Here is a 15,497-nt window from a genome sequence, read left to right on the forward strand (position 1 = left end):
TCTCCTTGACCTTCACGGACTTAGTAGTGTAAATCAAAACTTGAGCAAAGCAGGTAAACTCAGCACAGTTTGCAAACTGGACAAAATGCAAAGTTTGCCAATTTCGGGGGATATTCTCAAGAACGTGTGATAATTATAACAAAATTAGCTTAACTCAACTTTGCACATCACAGTCTATCGCGACAAAATATCATCATGTTAACATTGTATTCTCAACCCGGAGGCACTATGCGATAGTCTCACGATAAAGCGCCAAATGACCGCGTTAAAATCAACGTGACGCCGGAAAAACACGAAATACAAAAGCGAAAAAAGTTGCGATGTGGCTAATCGTGATACAAAAAACAGTGATAGCCAGCGACAGGCCTGCAATTCCCACTCGTCATGTGGGAAAATGCACTATAGAAGCAGAACCAAAAAAAAAGCAAAAATAAATAAACTGCATAGCACCATGGATGCACCCGGACCGAGTGCAGAGGACAACGCGAACCCCACAAGCCCCACAGATGACCAGCAAGAAACCTCGGGGCCAAGGAGAAGAGGACGAGGAAGACACGGTTAAGTCCGCAGGAAAACAGGATCATCGTTACGGAGGTGATAGAACACTACCAACAACTGTTCATCACCTCCAACGTGTCATTGGCAACACAAACGGAAATATGGCAGTCCTTCATGAACAACTTGAATGCAGTCGGAGTGTCGATGACGTTAATGGAGGAGGTCAACAGGCGCTGGCATGAAGTGAAAAGCCAAACCAAGCAGAAAGTCGCTGCCAACATGTAGGTAGCAACGGCGACTGGAGGTGGGAGTCCTGCACCACAGGAGGAGCTGGATGAGCTGGAGGAAATGGTGGCCACAGTCATCAGTGTGGAGACGGTGCAAGGAGTTGGGAGACCTGACCCAACAGCAACAGGGTGAATAACGACCAGGGACTTGGGTATTGGGGGAGATGTGCACAATGGCAGACATGCACAATCATGTGTAGCACACTAACATAACATAACATAACGTGTGTATTTGTAAAGGGCACGTTCACCCAGAGGTCTCTTGGCACTGAATAACAGATGTTCATTGTTACCCTACTCATTTTATCGACCTCAGATGGAAGAAAGGTTGAGTGGACCCACCAGGATTTGAACCTGTGACCATAAGGTCGAACACAGCCCCCTGCAAAGGATGCATTAGTCCACTGAGCCACCAGACCCAGCAGACTGCACACCCACAATGATTGTGGAACATGTCCCTGAGACCCTTGGCACACAGCAGCACACATAGAAAAAGTAAGTAGGCCCCCATCCACTAAGTGCACAAAGGGGCCCCCCTCCCTATCACCAATCTCACAACCCACCCATGCACTTGTGCTGAATCCAGCAAAGCAGCGGCTTTGTGAGCCACACTGATAGTGCAAGTGACACTGCATGACCAATAGCATGGCTGCAGTCAAAATACATGACATGGTGCACAACACTGAGGTGGCCCAGTGTGGATCACATCCTCAAAGGAGCAGGTCACACTCTGACACATCCACATGCACATACAACCCCTGACATCAACCATACATCTGCAGACAAACAATGCACAAGAGTACAAAAAGCGTCTAAGACCACAAACGACCCAAGTCACCAACATCTCTGCACCGTAAAAGCACACAAGTCAAAGGCACACTGCCTCAAGGGATAAGGGCTAGCAAAATCTGAGCTGCAGGGGCGACTCTCCCACAATGCAGCAGACACACATAGCAATCACAGCTCATCAACATTGATGACAATGTGGTACAAGGTGCAACACTTTCACTACAGAACAGAGGACACAACTGGTGCCGCTTGTGTGTAGGAACTGGCCATTTACATCTGGAATAGCAGGAAACTGTGAGAAGATAATGTACAAGTACAACCTCACATTTGTCATGTAGTCAAAATGTCCACTGTCTCCCATCAAATAGCCAGCTCCTCTAAAACAGTCACAATGTACATTGTCATGCAGCCTGTATGTAAACATGTACAATGTTTTCACATAAATGGAACACACTGTAAACCTGCATCTCCCCTTTACATTGCAGAGGGACAATCAACACCTCCTGCAGAGTAGACCAGACATCTCTTCAGCAATGATGATGAAGAGGACCCCCTGGCCATTTGCTCTGACACCCTCAAACGGCTCGTGGACAGCCTCTGCACCCACCCCTAGGAGCAGTGCAGCCCAGCTGCACTGAGGTGACCCCACCCCCTGCACAGACCACACAGCAGGATGCACCCACCACCACGGCTGGCTCCCAGCACCTCGCGGAAAAACACCTGGCATTCCAACGCCATGTGTTAGACTGCCAGAGGGGGCTGGCTGAACAGGTGCGGGTGAGTTTCGACCTCATGGCAGCCAAACTTTATGCCATATGTGGGTGTATGAGTCCCATCAGGGACCACTTACAGTCCCTAACGGACACCCACAGTCCATACCATGCTCTACAACACTCCTTGGCTGGGCTCGCTGGAGCCATTACTCGGATACAAGAACTATCTAGTCAGACAGGTTCCAGCGATGTCAGCCGGGAGTTGGGACACATGCGGAGGACAATGGAGAACATGGAGCGGATGCAGGCTGGAAGGATGGCTGCCACGGATGTACACCAGCGAGATGTAGCTGGGATCTTCCATGCCCTGCAGAACCTCATCTTGCCATTGCTGCCACAGAGTCTGTCCTAGATGACTGCTGCAGGAACCTCGACACACACACCTCCGCCCCTGATGTGTCAGTGGCAAATTTCGTAAAGATTCATCAAATAACGCTAAAGTTATAAGCACATCAAAAAATGCTTTTCCTATGGAAACATGGTTCTAACTATAACTATATAGATATATAGATATATATATATCTATATGTTTTTGATGAAGTGACATTCCATTCTCATTAATTATATTTAAAGTATTTCAAACGTTTTTATGAGAATTGGAGGATTGGAGATGTAAATTCTTATAATTTTATAATAATAATATTTTGTGTAGAAATACTTACATGTTTAATAAATAATGTATTTGAATTTAAATCTAAAAATCCATTTTTTAATTTAGTTAGTTTTATGTGTATAGATATTACTATATAAGTTTAATAAATATCTTTATTTATAGAGAAAATACTTTCTAATATTTTACATTATAATTATAAACCATTGTGTTATGCTTTATGTTTAGCATTATATTTTGTAAAATTAGATTGTACAATGTTATATACTTATTAATTTTAATATAATACGTATAATTGCAAATGTAAATTAAAATGTTACTGTTTGTCAGGGGCGGCTGATATCCTTTGAAAGTGGGGCGGTGAGTGAAGTGCTCCACCGCTTCTCAACAACATAAATAAATCAAACATGCACAACAATAAAAAATAAATCACTGACATTCATTACAGTAACAATACAAATAAAACAAATGTTACTTACCCGGACTACATCCTCTGTAATCTCTGCCTCCGACCACAAGTTGAAGACCTAACTTTCCTAAACAATCCAATGCTGCTCTCATGCTGTTAACCAGCATGAGAGCAGCACCAGAATTTGATGGACCAGATGGACAGGCTAGATGCTCCTTCAGGCCCAGGAGGCCTGTGCTTGTTTTCCACTTAGCTGTCTTAGGGTTTGATTACGAATTTGGCGGTCCATAGGTCTGCCGAACCCTTGGTGGCCATATGATAACTGCCAAGCTGTGGGGCCGCCCCCAGTATTTGGACTGCGGTGGTCTTGCCTCTACAACACCGATGTGATCCCATGACGTTCACGCAGCATTTACAGGCAGAAATATGCTAGCAGTGCCAAGGCGACACAGACAAGCATCTTCAGAGTGGCCCCATCACCACCCTTTTCATGGTTGTGAGCCCGCCATGAAAAGAGTGGCAGTGAAGCAACTAAGGGGGCCCAGATAGGGGCCTCTGATGCCTCAGGGCCAAGGGGGTGCATGCAGGGGGCACATGCAGTGGCCCGCTTGATTTGTACCCACAGTTCCTGCATGGTGTGGCATCTATGCCACACCGTACAGAAAGGTGAAGGCGGTGCTCTGAGAGTGGTGGTCTGCATTGTAGGCTCTTCTATGAGCCTAACAGACCACCGCAGTTAGACCACCGCAGGACAGCCCGCCAGACCTGGAATAAACTCTTGATCTGGCAGACGGTTGCACCGTGGGTTCGATGGTCGTAAAATGGATAGCGTGTTGCACAGTCCACTGTAGACCCACCAAACTCATAATCAGGCCCTAAGACAGCTGGGTGGACTGCTTAAAAGTGTGCATGTCACTTTGGCTGGTGCAAGACAACCAGCGCACTTTTTGATCATCCAGTAAAGCCACTGCTCCGGTCCTGTGTTGCCAATTAGCAGAGCAGAGGACACGCCCCCATTTCTCCTGGCTTGGGGGCAGGCTGACAGCTGTGGGGCTCCATAGTGAAAAGTAAAGTGACAATGAAATCATTTCATTGTCAATTTATTTTTCACATTTAGCATGGCGGATGGGGGGGGGGGGTGTCGCTCCCTGCTCTCATTAAGAAACTGCAACTGCAGTTTGCATGGCAAAAAGCTAGACAATTTTTTAATGGATATATAAATGTTAATTTACATTTAATTGTAGGGAATTTATACAAAATAATTTTTAGACTTATGCATTCAAATTATATATGGAAACTGATGTTTTATTTTAAAATGTAAATACTATTCATTTGTTGCCTAGAGATTTTGTTTTTGCGCTTACTCCTGCATACTTATCTGTTTTTAGTATTGGATGTGATTATTTTGCATTATGATATTTTTACTGCAATATATTGTACCACAATATTTTGGTGTTTGACTTCCCGACAAACAATCTCTCATCGACAAGGTCCTATCCACTCATCCTCTGCAGTCTGACACCTCCTTTTCTATCTTCTTTTCTAAACGATCTCTCTTAAATTATAGATTTGAAGTTAATTAGCTCATGTGTCCGTCAGTCATCTGTTTGGTTGTCTAACAAACTCACTTGGATTTCTATATCCAATGGGAATAATTACATCAAACCCACACACTGTATTTGAAAAAAGCAACCCAATGTTGCCATAAAACATGCAGGCTGGAGAGGCGCAGCCGGACCAGTGAGGGGCTTGCGACAAACCCCTACAGGGATGCAGAAATGAGAGCAGGTGACAGCTGGGCCTGGGAAAACACTGGGCACCATATTTGTCAGCTTGGTTTGAAGTGACCAATCGGAAGGGGTCCCCATCGGTTCACCCCAAGGATAATATGGCATGAGGGCCCCCAAGTGGTGTGTGCCTTCCCCGTTGGCCCACCCACCCACACCTATAACAACAGAAAGCGGGGACAGCACAAAGGGACTGCAGAAGGAGTATAATAGTCAATGGTGGAGATTCTCAGGGGAGCAGGCTATATGTCAGCATGGAGTCAGGAGATGGTGGTCATGGCACTTGCATCTCGGGTCAGGCATGAGGGCCACCCACAACAAGGTGTAGCTCAGAAGGAGCTGGAGAGTTTTTAGACCCTGGCTGGTAAGGGGCATTTACTCAGGGCTCTGTCACAAGGTGATGTTAACGACTAAGCACTACTGGACTTGAGCTACAGGGGAATTAGGGGCAATGATAACATGATGCCTGTTTTACCTAAGCTGTGTGTCTTCTTAAGTCAAGATGTGAAAAAAGAAGCTGCAACCGTTTTACACCATCACAGGCTTGTTTCATCTGTTACCGCAAAGTAAGGAGGGGTGCATCATTGTCTGGGAAGTTTAAGTGCCCTTGCCCATCTATCAGGGTTCAGATCAGTGCCGTTCGGTTCACAAATCAATCATTAGAATACACATCTTCCCGCTACTAGCACTAAGGGGTCATACCAAAAACGTTGTTATTGATAATAAAGAGTGAAAGCAACAGGCATGGCTGGTACAGGTAAGAACAGTGGTACTGGATTGGTGTGGGACAGGGCAGGGGAGAAAAGTCAACAGACGATGGAAAAGAGAAAAACGGAAACCTTGCTCTTGCCTCATCGCCGACTAACGATGCGGTGAGCGCACACTAAGTGGTTTTATTTATTTTGTTATTTTATTTTCCCTATTCCGTCACCTGTCGACTTCCCCCCTGTCTGCCCCACCACCGCAACACTCTTACCTGTACTGGCCGCGCCTGGAAAGCAAACGACTCGTCATTTCATTGGACCTGTTTCCGCTAGCAATCAAATGTGTTTAGCATCTACTTTTTTCTAAATAAAGAAAGTTAGGTCTAAAGCATATTGTAAACCTTTTCAAAGCGGTGCAGGCTGTGGCTTGATTTAGCTTCTAAACACCAACCCTTTTTTTCTCCTTCAACTTCACGTTTTATCCAAAGTTCTCAGCTAGGGCTGATCTTGTCTTGGAGACATTGCTTTGAAAACAGGATCGCAATTATCTTTCTTTCCCTCAGATGTCGTACTCAAGCATGACATTTAAGGCAGCAGAATGCCACAGTAGACATCAACAATCAATTTTCAAGAGAGTCCCTCTGTGTGGAGAAAGATATAAATTGCCCAGTCACACGAAGAGGACGTGTGACAAATGAAAAAACATATCAACAGAAATGAAACTAGTCTACTCTGTGAGTCACATGTAAAATGGGCTTATCTTTCAGAAAGTACGGTCAGTTTCAACAAGAATTCATTCTACATCCAAGACAAATGTGTGGAGGGTGGAATCTTGGGCCTTACTGACAAAGTGAGTAATGTTTGTACGTTTAACGATTGTAATTGTAATTGTAAATGCATTAATATGGCGCTTATGAATACTGGTGAGGTATTTAATCACTTTTTCGGTGAATAGCATGCTACTCTGGAACCCAGGAATACTAGTAGGTAGGTTAGTACAATTGTTTTGTTTTGTTCTTGTGCATTAGTTGAGTTATGATTATGCTCTTGATTTTGTGTGTTCTTAGTAGAGTTTGTGGTAGGGATATAATTATAGGATGGATTTGAAGAGGGGAAGTATTGAGTTGTTATTGTAAGTAATGGTCGTGTGTGCTTGTTAGTTGGGTGGCATTGCTAAAAAGGAGGGGTGAAAGATTGAGAAGGATATTTGGAAAGTTGATAGTAGTCAGAGGTTTGGGATGAGTCAGAGGGAATAGGATTGGGAAGGATGAAAGCCTTTTTTTCATTTTGTCTGTAATGAATACAACTCACATTAGTCCAATACTGTTGAGGTAGTTCACATTAATGTGTAGTTTGATATTGAGAGTGGGAGCCTATCTGGACACATCCTTGGCTACTAACTGAAGAACTGCCTTTGTGTTTTTGAGTACTAACTAGAGGTTGCGGGGCCTAGTAGTGTCTGACATAATATGGTATGCCACTAACCACTCTGTATTTTAAACAATAGTGAAACACAGAGAGAGCTGTTGTCATCTATCATGCCCAAGTTGCTTGATTTGTGAGCATCTCTTTTGAATTTCACAAAATGCGCTCAAAAAGGGATTTACTTATGTGTGGTATTATCCCAGTATGTTGCAACATTAGGCATGAGTACATCTTCTCCTAATGACAGACAGTTGACGTTCCGTTCAAATGACCTGAAAAGTCTGCATGCACACAAACTTGTAAGTTTCTCAAAGTTCTTCAAGAACCATTCCCACTTTGAAATCAGTTAAGGATTTACTCCTGTCAATTTCAGAAGTGTTTACACTTCTAGTGGGAGATGGGAATAGACCAACTCCAAAACATTACTGATGCATAGTTGAAGCAGATTTGTCACAAAGAAAAATGTTTCCCCATAGAGGTTTAAAAAAAAAATTAAAAGTGCATCTACATTAGCAAAAGGATTTTCAGATGTGCAAGCGTGATTAACAGCCATTAAATGCATGTTGTGTTATACAGTTTTGAAAGGCACACTATCACACTTGAGGCTATCCATGAGGCTGTTCCATGAGATTTGGAATTCACAAACCTTTCCATGAGTACTTTTGGAAACCTTTGTAAATTCTAAAAATTCACATGTCTGCACACATGTGAAGGATTACACCTACTGGTGCTGCGTTACATGATTTTTTTAACCATTACACCATAGTAGTTTCTGTCTTAGACAAGTCACCTCACATTACCAAAATCATTGATATTTTTGTTTTTTGGGCTTTTGGTGGAATTAGGACTAGGGTGTTAGAGCTCCTTAAGATTCTTAATTGACCTGCCTTTTTGAATTTTGGTAAATGTAAGCTGGTTTCCCAGTGTGAAGGGCTTTGTGAGGGAGACAAGCAGTTCTGAAGCTGCAGCGAGCTTCAATTGGAAGCTGTTCAGTTTTTTTCAGAGCAGGGTTGATGTGGTTACATTTTATGATTCCTGTGACCATACTGACAGCTGCATTGAGAGTGGTTCTAAGGAGAGCAAGGTGGGATTTTGCAGTGCCTATGAATGTGGCATATCCATCTAATCTAGACAAAACCAGCTTGCGTGGCATATACAAGATCATTCAGTAGTTGGTAGTATTTGATTTTGCTCCGAAGTTTCAGGTTGTAGAAGGCATTCCTTGCACTATTTATGTGATCTTTCTTGATAAGTTTGTGGACCAGTGAGATTGCTAGAGATTTTGCGGAGTCAGCTAGGGTTAGCTTGCAGTTGAGAGTGTCTATGGAGTTTAGCCATTCTTGCATCTGGTAGGACTGCTCTGTCTTGGATATAAGAAGAATTTCAGTCTTATCTTGCTTGAGTTTTAGGTGGTTGTGAGGTAGCTAGTGTTGGACTTCTTTGAGGGTGACATGTAACCGGTGTATGTCATCTAGTGAGGTGATTTCCATGTAGAGCTGGGTGTCATCTGCGTATAGATAGAAGGAGATGTTTGCTTGGTTAAGAAAGATGATGAGGGGTTCCATGTAGACATTGAATAGTGTATGCAAAAGGACAGAGCCTTGGGCTATGCCCCTGGGTAATTTCTGTTTTATCGGAGGTCAGATTGTTTATTTTTTATTTGTTGGGAGCGGTCTTGTAGGAATTATGTGAACCAGCATAGGACCACCCCATCTATGCTGCTCCTTTTTTGGAGGTATGCCAAGAGGAGCTTGTGGTTGACTGTGTCAAAGGCCGCCGACAGGTCTAGAAGCAGGCAGCGTCGGTCTGTATCCAGTAGGATCTCTGGAACTCTGCGAAGTGCCAAATATATTCTGACGCGCTCAATGGAGTTCCGTGAGCGGCAGTGTGTGGTAAGTCATGCTGCTCATACTGATTTTTAGCATCTGGAGTTTGTACCATGCTGTAAAATCACCACAAACTGTACTACACATTGTGCCAGTGGGAGCCGATTCTTTGTGCTGCTCGAGTAGATATTCTACTTGAGTGACAACTTCCTCAACAGAAGCGCAGATTTCTCAACGTGAGGGGTCACCACTTGTTGCGACTGCCTGCGTTGAGAAATCACACAAGGAGGAGGTCTACCGCAAGATTTCTCTCACGCAGCTTGCCAGTGCTAAGTTGGCGAGCAATGCAAGAGAAAAAACTCTGCTCCTTGTCACATAGCGGATTGTAGTAGAACTCCACGCTCTGCGAGGACAAAACCCTGTGAACTTCGCCAGTGGAGCAGAATTCTTCGCTCACCCCTAGTTTCCAGGGATTCGAATAGATCATCTACTGTGTTCGGAATAGCTGTTTCTATGCTGCATCCTTTTCTGAAGACCGATTGATGATTATTGTTGATGTGTTGGTTTAGTGGAAAGAACCAACAGAGCAGAGATATCCTCCTCCGAGAGTGGATTAAATACCTTCCAGCTTCTAGGAGATTTGTGGGCTCCTTGGATTCGACTGCCCCCTTAATTGTCACTGGTAGGGTGGCCGTGGATTGAGAAGGTGGTTGTATAGTGTTTGTCTCTTTAACCCCTATGCCGTGTTCCAGAGAGTGGCTGTTGATCGAGTTGTCTTCGCCTGAAGCCACCGAGGTACCTTACTACCTTGTTGATTAAATAGTTTTGGCTACACATCGTCGTCGGCCACTTATTTCCATTGGCCACGAGCTAGACTTGTGTAACCCCAGCACAAACTTGCCGTGCAATCACAGTCCAGACCCAGATAACTCACCTGTGCCTGCTGTCGGATCCGAGGATCGTCTTCGCTTGGAAATACACGTTCAGCGCAGGCTGCCACTGAGAGAGTCTCCATCTGACGACCGCTGCCTCCCTTCACTGTGCCAAGGCGCAGTGCACAGTATTGTCCAACAAAGTCTTCTTGTTCCCTGCTGAGAAGGAGGAAGTGAGGGCAACCTGTTTCAGTGTGACGTGCCAGCCTCCTGCGGTAAACGCTGAGCGCCTATGCTGTGTATACCTGTCATCAGCACGCATACTGGCCGTTAACAGAACTACTGTGGAGGTGCAGAATATTTCTTTGATTTTGACAAGGTAAGCCCTCTGCGCATGTGTCAGTGGAGCGTACCTCAATAGGCAAGCTCAATTAACCGCAAAAACAATGGAACATGTACTGGGCCTTTTTAACTCTTTGGGAAAGAAGTTCAGGCATCGCAGCATCAGTGGAGGTGGTCATTTCCCTTAGCAATAAAGCGAAAAACCGGCAGCCATTTTAGGAAATTGGAATAGTTGTCAAGGAAGGTCAAGCATTGGAGCATATGTGGAGGTGCTAATTTCCCTTAGAAATAGAGAGGAAAACCGGCGGCCATCTTATGCAATTGGGTTAGTTTGGTAACAATTGCATTGGGATTCTACTGTCATATTATCTACGCTTTAGGCATTTTCACAAGTTTATATGACATTTTGTTTCAAGTTGGTTCGTAATTGTGTCTCATTACGTTTATGCAAGTTTGTTCTTACACATTAGGAGTTACATTCATTTCTTATTTTTTTTGCTTTGGTGTATTTGTGTTCCTACTCCATTACAGCATTGTGTTTCAGAATATGTAATGTAGTCTGTAAATCCTCCACCACCCTTTCTTGAGACACCAGGGGACCCACCTATTAAATGGATGGAGTGGCATGATGCATTTGAAACCTACTTAGGGCGATTGGGGCTTCAAGGTTTAGACCCAAAAGGAAAAGATATCTACTGTTACACTCTTTGGCTTTTGAGGGTAATTCAACGTTTAAACACCTGCCTGATATCGAAGTAATCGAAGGCGAGGTTGAACTAGACGTTTGCAAAAAGGCTTTGAAGAAAGTGAGATCAAAGATTTGATATAGCCCCCAGTCTGGTTATTTTGAAAGACATCTTTTTCAAAATAGAACCAAAACCTACAGAGGATGTCGATACATACATCTCTACTCTGACAAAGCTTGCAGCGGAATGCCAATTTGAGAACTTTGCTGAGCAGCTCATTCATGATCAGTTTATCTGCCATTGTTCTGACAAGTCCATCTATCAGAAGTTGCTTTCTTTAGGAAACCCTTCATTAACTGAGTCCATCATGATCACCAAGAGCAAAGAGATGTCGATCAAATCAGCAAGTGAACTTGAGGACAAAAGCACTGCACAGGTCAATGCTGTTCTCTCCAAAGCTAACAGAGAGGGTGCTTAATGCTTCTTCTTCTACACACCCTTCACAGTCCAACCAGATGCAACAGACTCATTTTTTTAACCCCTTCTGTGCCTATGACGAGCTGGACTCGTCATGGAGCACAGTCGCGCTGTGCCCATGACGAGTCCAGCTCGTCATGAGGCATTCCCTACGGAATCCCTCTGGTGCGGGCACCAAAGGGATTCCCTTTCAACCAAAATAGCCTCAGGAGCTTGGAAAGAGCTTCCCCAGCTCCCGAGGCCCCCCCCCTTTCACTGTAATGACGATCGGCGCGCACGTCGCACCGACGTCATTACAGTGAAAGTGAAACTGAAATGAGCCAAGAGGCTCATTTCAGGTTTCACTCTCTACGTGCTCAGGGGGCTATCTCAGCCCCCTGAGCACGTACAAAGACGGGAGAGGTATCGGTGGAAAGGGGAGAATCTCCCCTTTCCAATGGTACCCCTCCCCAGTGGATCCCTTCTTGTGGATCACCACAGGAGGGCAATCCCCAAGCAGGGACACACCCACTAGACACCAGGGAGGGTGGAGCGGCCCCTTGGGCAAGGGCCTTTGCTCCCCCCATGTAAGTTTGGCAAAATGTAGTCTTTTTGCCCCCCCTGGGGAGCAGATGGGGGCATTAACCCCCAATCTGCCCACTAGACACCAGGGAAGTTTTTTAGCAATGAAAATAGCCCCCACCCCACCCCCCCAATTACTACAGTCATTTTTCACTGCGAAATTGAGGTGTGACCACGTTGCCTTTTGCGCCGTTTCCTGTCGCGGGCACTAGGCCGACCCACACAAGTGAGGTACCATTTTTCTCGTAAGACTTTGGGGAACGCGGGGTGGGTGGAAATTTGTGGATCCACGCAGATTCCGGAACTTTCCACCACAGAAATGTGGGGAAAATGTGGTTTTTTTGACAATGTTTTAAGTTTGCAAGGGATTCTGGGTAACAGACCCTGGTGGGAGGCAGTCAAGTCACCCCATCCTGGATTCCCCTGGGTGTCTAGTTTTCAAAAATGTATAGGTTTGCTAGGTTTCCCAAGGTGCCCGCAGAGCTAGGGTTCAAAAACTACAGTTAGACATTTTGCCAAAAAAGGGTCATTTTTCACTGCGAAATTGAGGTGTGACCACGTTGCGTTTTGCGCCGTTTCCTGTCGCGGGCACTAGGTCGACCCACACAAGTGAGGTACCGTTTTTCTCGTAAGACTTCGGGGAACGCGGGGTGGGTGGAAATTTGTGGATCCACGCAGATTCCGGAACTTTCCACCACAGAAATGTGGTGAAAATGTGGTTTTTTGGACATTTTATTAGGTTTGCAAGGGATTCTGGGTAACAGACCCTGGTGGGAGGCAGTCAAGTCACCCCATCCTGGATTCCGCTGGGTGTCTAGTTTTCAAAAATGTATAGGTTTGCTAGGTTTCCCAAGGTGCCCGCAGAGCTAGGGTTCAAAAACTACAGCTAGACATTTTGCCAAAAAAGGGTCATTTTTCACTGCGAAATTGAGGTGTGACCACGTTGCGTTTTGCGCCGTTTCCTGTCGCGGGCACTAGGATGACCCACACAAGTGAGGTACCGTTTTTCTCATAAGACTTTGGGGAACGCGTGGTGGGTGGAAATTTGTGGATCCACGCAGATTCTGGAACTTTCCTCCACAGAAATGTGGGGAAAATGTGTTTTTTTGGACAATTTTTTAGGTTTGCAAGGGATTATGGGTAACATACCCTGGTGAGAGGCAGTCAAGTCACCCCATCCTGGATTCCCCTGCGTGTCTAGTTTTAAAAAATGTATAGGTTTGCTAGGTTTCCCAAGGTGCCCGCAGAGCTAGGGTTCAAAAACCACAGCTAGACATTTTGCCAAAAAAGGGTCATTTTTCACTGCGAAATTGAGGTGTGACCACATTGCGTTTTGCGCCGTTTCCTGTCGCGGGCACTAGGCCGACCCACACAAGTGAGTTACCGTTTTTCTTGTAAGACTTTGGGGAACGCGGGGTGGGTGGAAATTTGTGGATCCACGCAGATCCCGGAACTTTCCAGCACAGAAATGTGGGGAAAAAGTTTTTTTTTTTACAATTTTTTAGGTTTGCAAGGGATTCTGGGTAACAGACCCTTGTGGGAGGCAGTCAAGTCACCCCATCCTGGATTCCCCTGGGTGTCTAGTTTTCAAAAATTTATAGGTTTGCCAGGTTTCCTAAGGTGCCCGCAGAGCTAGGGTTCAAAAACTACAGCTAGACATTTTGCCAAAAAAGGGTAATTTTTCACTGCGAAATTGAGGTGTGACCACGGTGCGTTTTGCGCCGTTTCCTGTCGCGGGCACTAGGCCGACCCACACAAGTGAGGTACCGTTTTTCTCATAAGACTTTGGGGAACGCGTGGTGGGTGGAAATTTGTGGATCCACGCAGATTCTGGAACTTTCCTCCACAGAAATGTGGGGAAAATGTGTTTTTTTGGACAATTTTTTAGGTTTGCAAGGGATTATGGGTAACATACCCTGGTGAGAGGCAGTCAAGTCACCCCATCCTGGATTCCCCTGCGTGTCTAGTTTTAAAAAATGTATAGGTTTGCTAGGTTTCCCAAGGTGCCCGCAGAGCTAGGGTTCAAAAACCACAGCTAGACATTTTGCCAAAAAAGGGTCATTTTTCACTGCGAAATTGAGGTGTGACCACATTGCGTTTTGCGCCGTTTCCTGTCGCGGGCACTAGGCCGACCCACACAAGTGAGGTACCGTTTTTCTTGTAAGACTTTGGGGAACGCGGGGTGGGTGGAAATTTGTGGATCCACGCAGATCCCGGAACTTTCCAGCACAGAAATGTGGGGAAAATGTTTTTTTTTTTACAATTTTTTAGGTTTGCAAGGGATTCTGGGTAACAGACCCTGGTGGGAGGCAGTCAAGTCACCCCATCCTGGATTCCCCTGGGTGTCTAGTTTTCAAAAATGTATAGGTTTGCTAGGTTTCCCAAGGTGCCCGCAGAGCTAGGGTTCAAAAACTAGAGCTAGGCACTTTGCCAAAAAAGGGTAAATTTTCACTGCGATATTGAGTTGTGACCACGTTGCGTTTTGCGCCGTTTCCTGTCGCGGGCACTATGCCTACCCACACAAGTGAGGTACCATTTTTATCGGGAGACTTAGGGTAATTCAGATTTGTAAAGGAACTGTTATTATCTATTGACTTTCGATACATTTCTGCCTTCCAAATGAAAGATATTGTGTAAAAAATAAGTCATTCTAAAAAATGACTGATAATTCTCATGCTAGTATGAGTATTCCCAATTTCAGAAATGTGCAAATATCTATTGTTTCTAAACTCTATATTTTGTTCCCATTTCAGAAATACATAGGTGTCTTTCATACCGATTTTTCCATGTACACATTTTTACAGAATAATTACTATATACCCGGTACATAATAAAAAACCATTGCAAGTTGCTGCTCAGTTTTTGGCTCTGGGTTCGTCGGGTTCTTGGTGAACCTACAAGTCCTATATATCCCCACAACCAGTAATGTCCAGCGGATGTAATGGTATATTGCTTTCAAAGAGCTGTCATAATTAGACGAAGTTACAGGTAAAAACGTTGACACAAAATGCTGTTTTTTTCAACTAATTTTCAATTTATCCTATATTTAACTGTTAGTTTCTATAAGAAAACATTGATGGATCTACACAAATGACCCCTTGCTGAATTCAGAATTTTGTCTTCGTTTTGAAAATGTATAGCTTTCCAGGATCCATTATTGCTTTTGTACCCATTTCTGCCATTAACTGGAAGGAGGTCAAAAGCACAAAAAATAGCAAAAATAGGCTATGTCCCAGAAAAATGCCAAAAACTGTATAAAAAATGTTGGGTTTCTGACAAAAGTCTGGTATCCCCGAAAAGCTGGGAAAATGGTGATTTCAACCCCATAAACTCTTTTTTGATAACATTTGCAGGGAAAAACCCAGATGCTTTCATTTGCAGCCCGTTTTTCCCATTTTTCCAAAAAAAAACAAAATTTTGCGGTATTTTGCCTCATTTCTGTAACCCCTCT

At 44.5% G+C, this 15,497-nt stretch overlaps 1 protein-coding gene across 1 annotated transcript in view; it reads right to left on the bottom strand.

The window, feature by feature from the left end:
- The window catches only part of LOC146799161 (uncharacterized), an 89,662-nt gene extending 79,580 nt beyond the window's left edge, over positions 1-10,082 (bottom strand). The window contains exon 1 of the mRNA XM_085628054.1: positions 10,043-10,082. The gene's annotated coding sequence lies outside the window, so the exon portion shown is untranslated. The remainder of the gene's footprint in view (positions 1-10,042) is intronic.
- Between the last annotated feature and the right edge of the window lie 5,415 nt (positions 10,083-15,497).

Source organism: Triturus cristatus, chromosome 9 (genome assembly GCF_964204655.1).
Source record: "Triturus cristatus chromosome 9, aTriCri1.1, whole genome shotgun sequence".
NCBI lineage: Eukaryota > Metazoa > Chordata > Amphibia > Caudata > Salamandridae > Triturus > Triturus cristatus.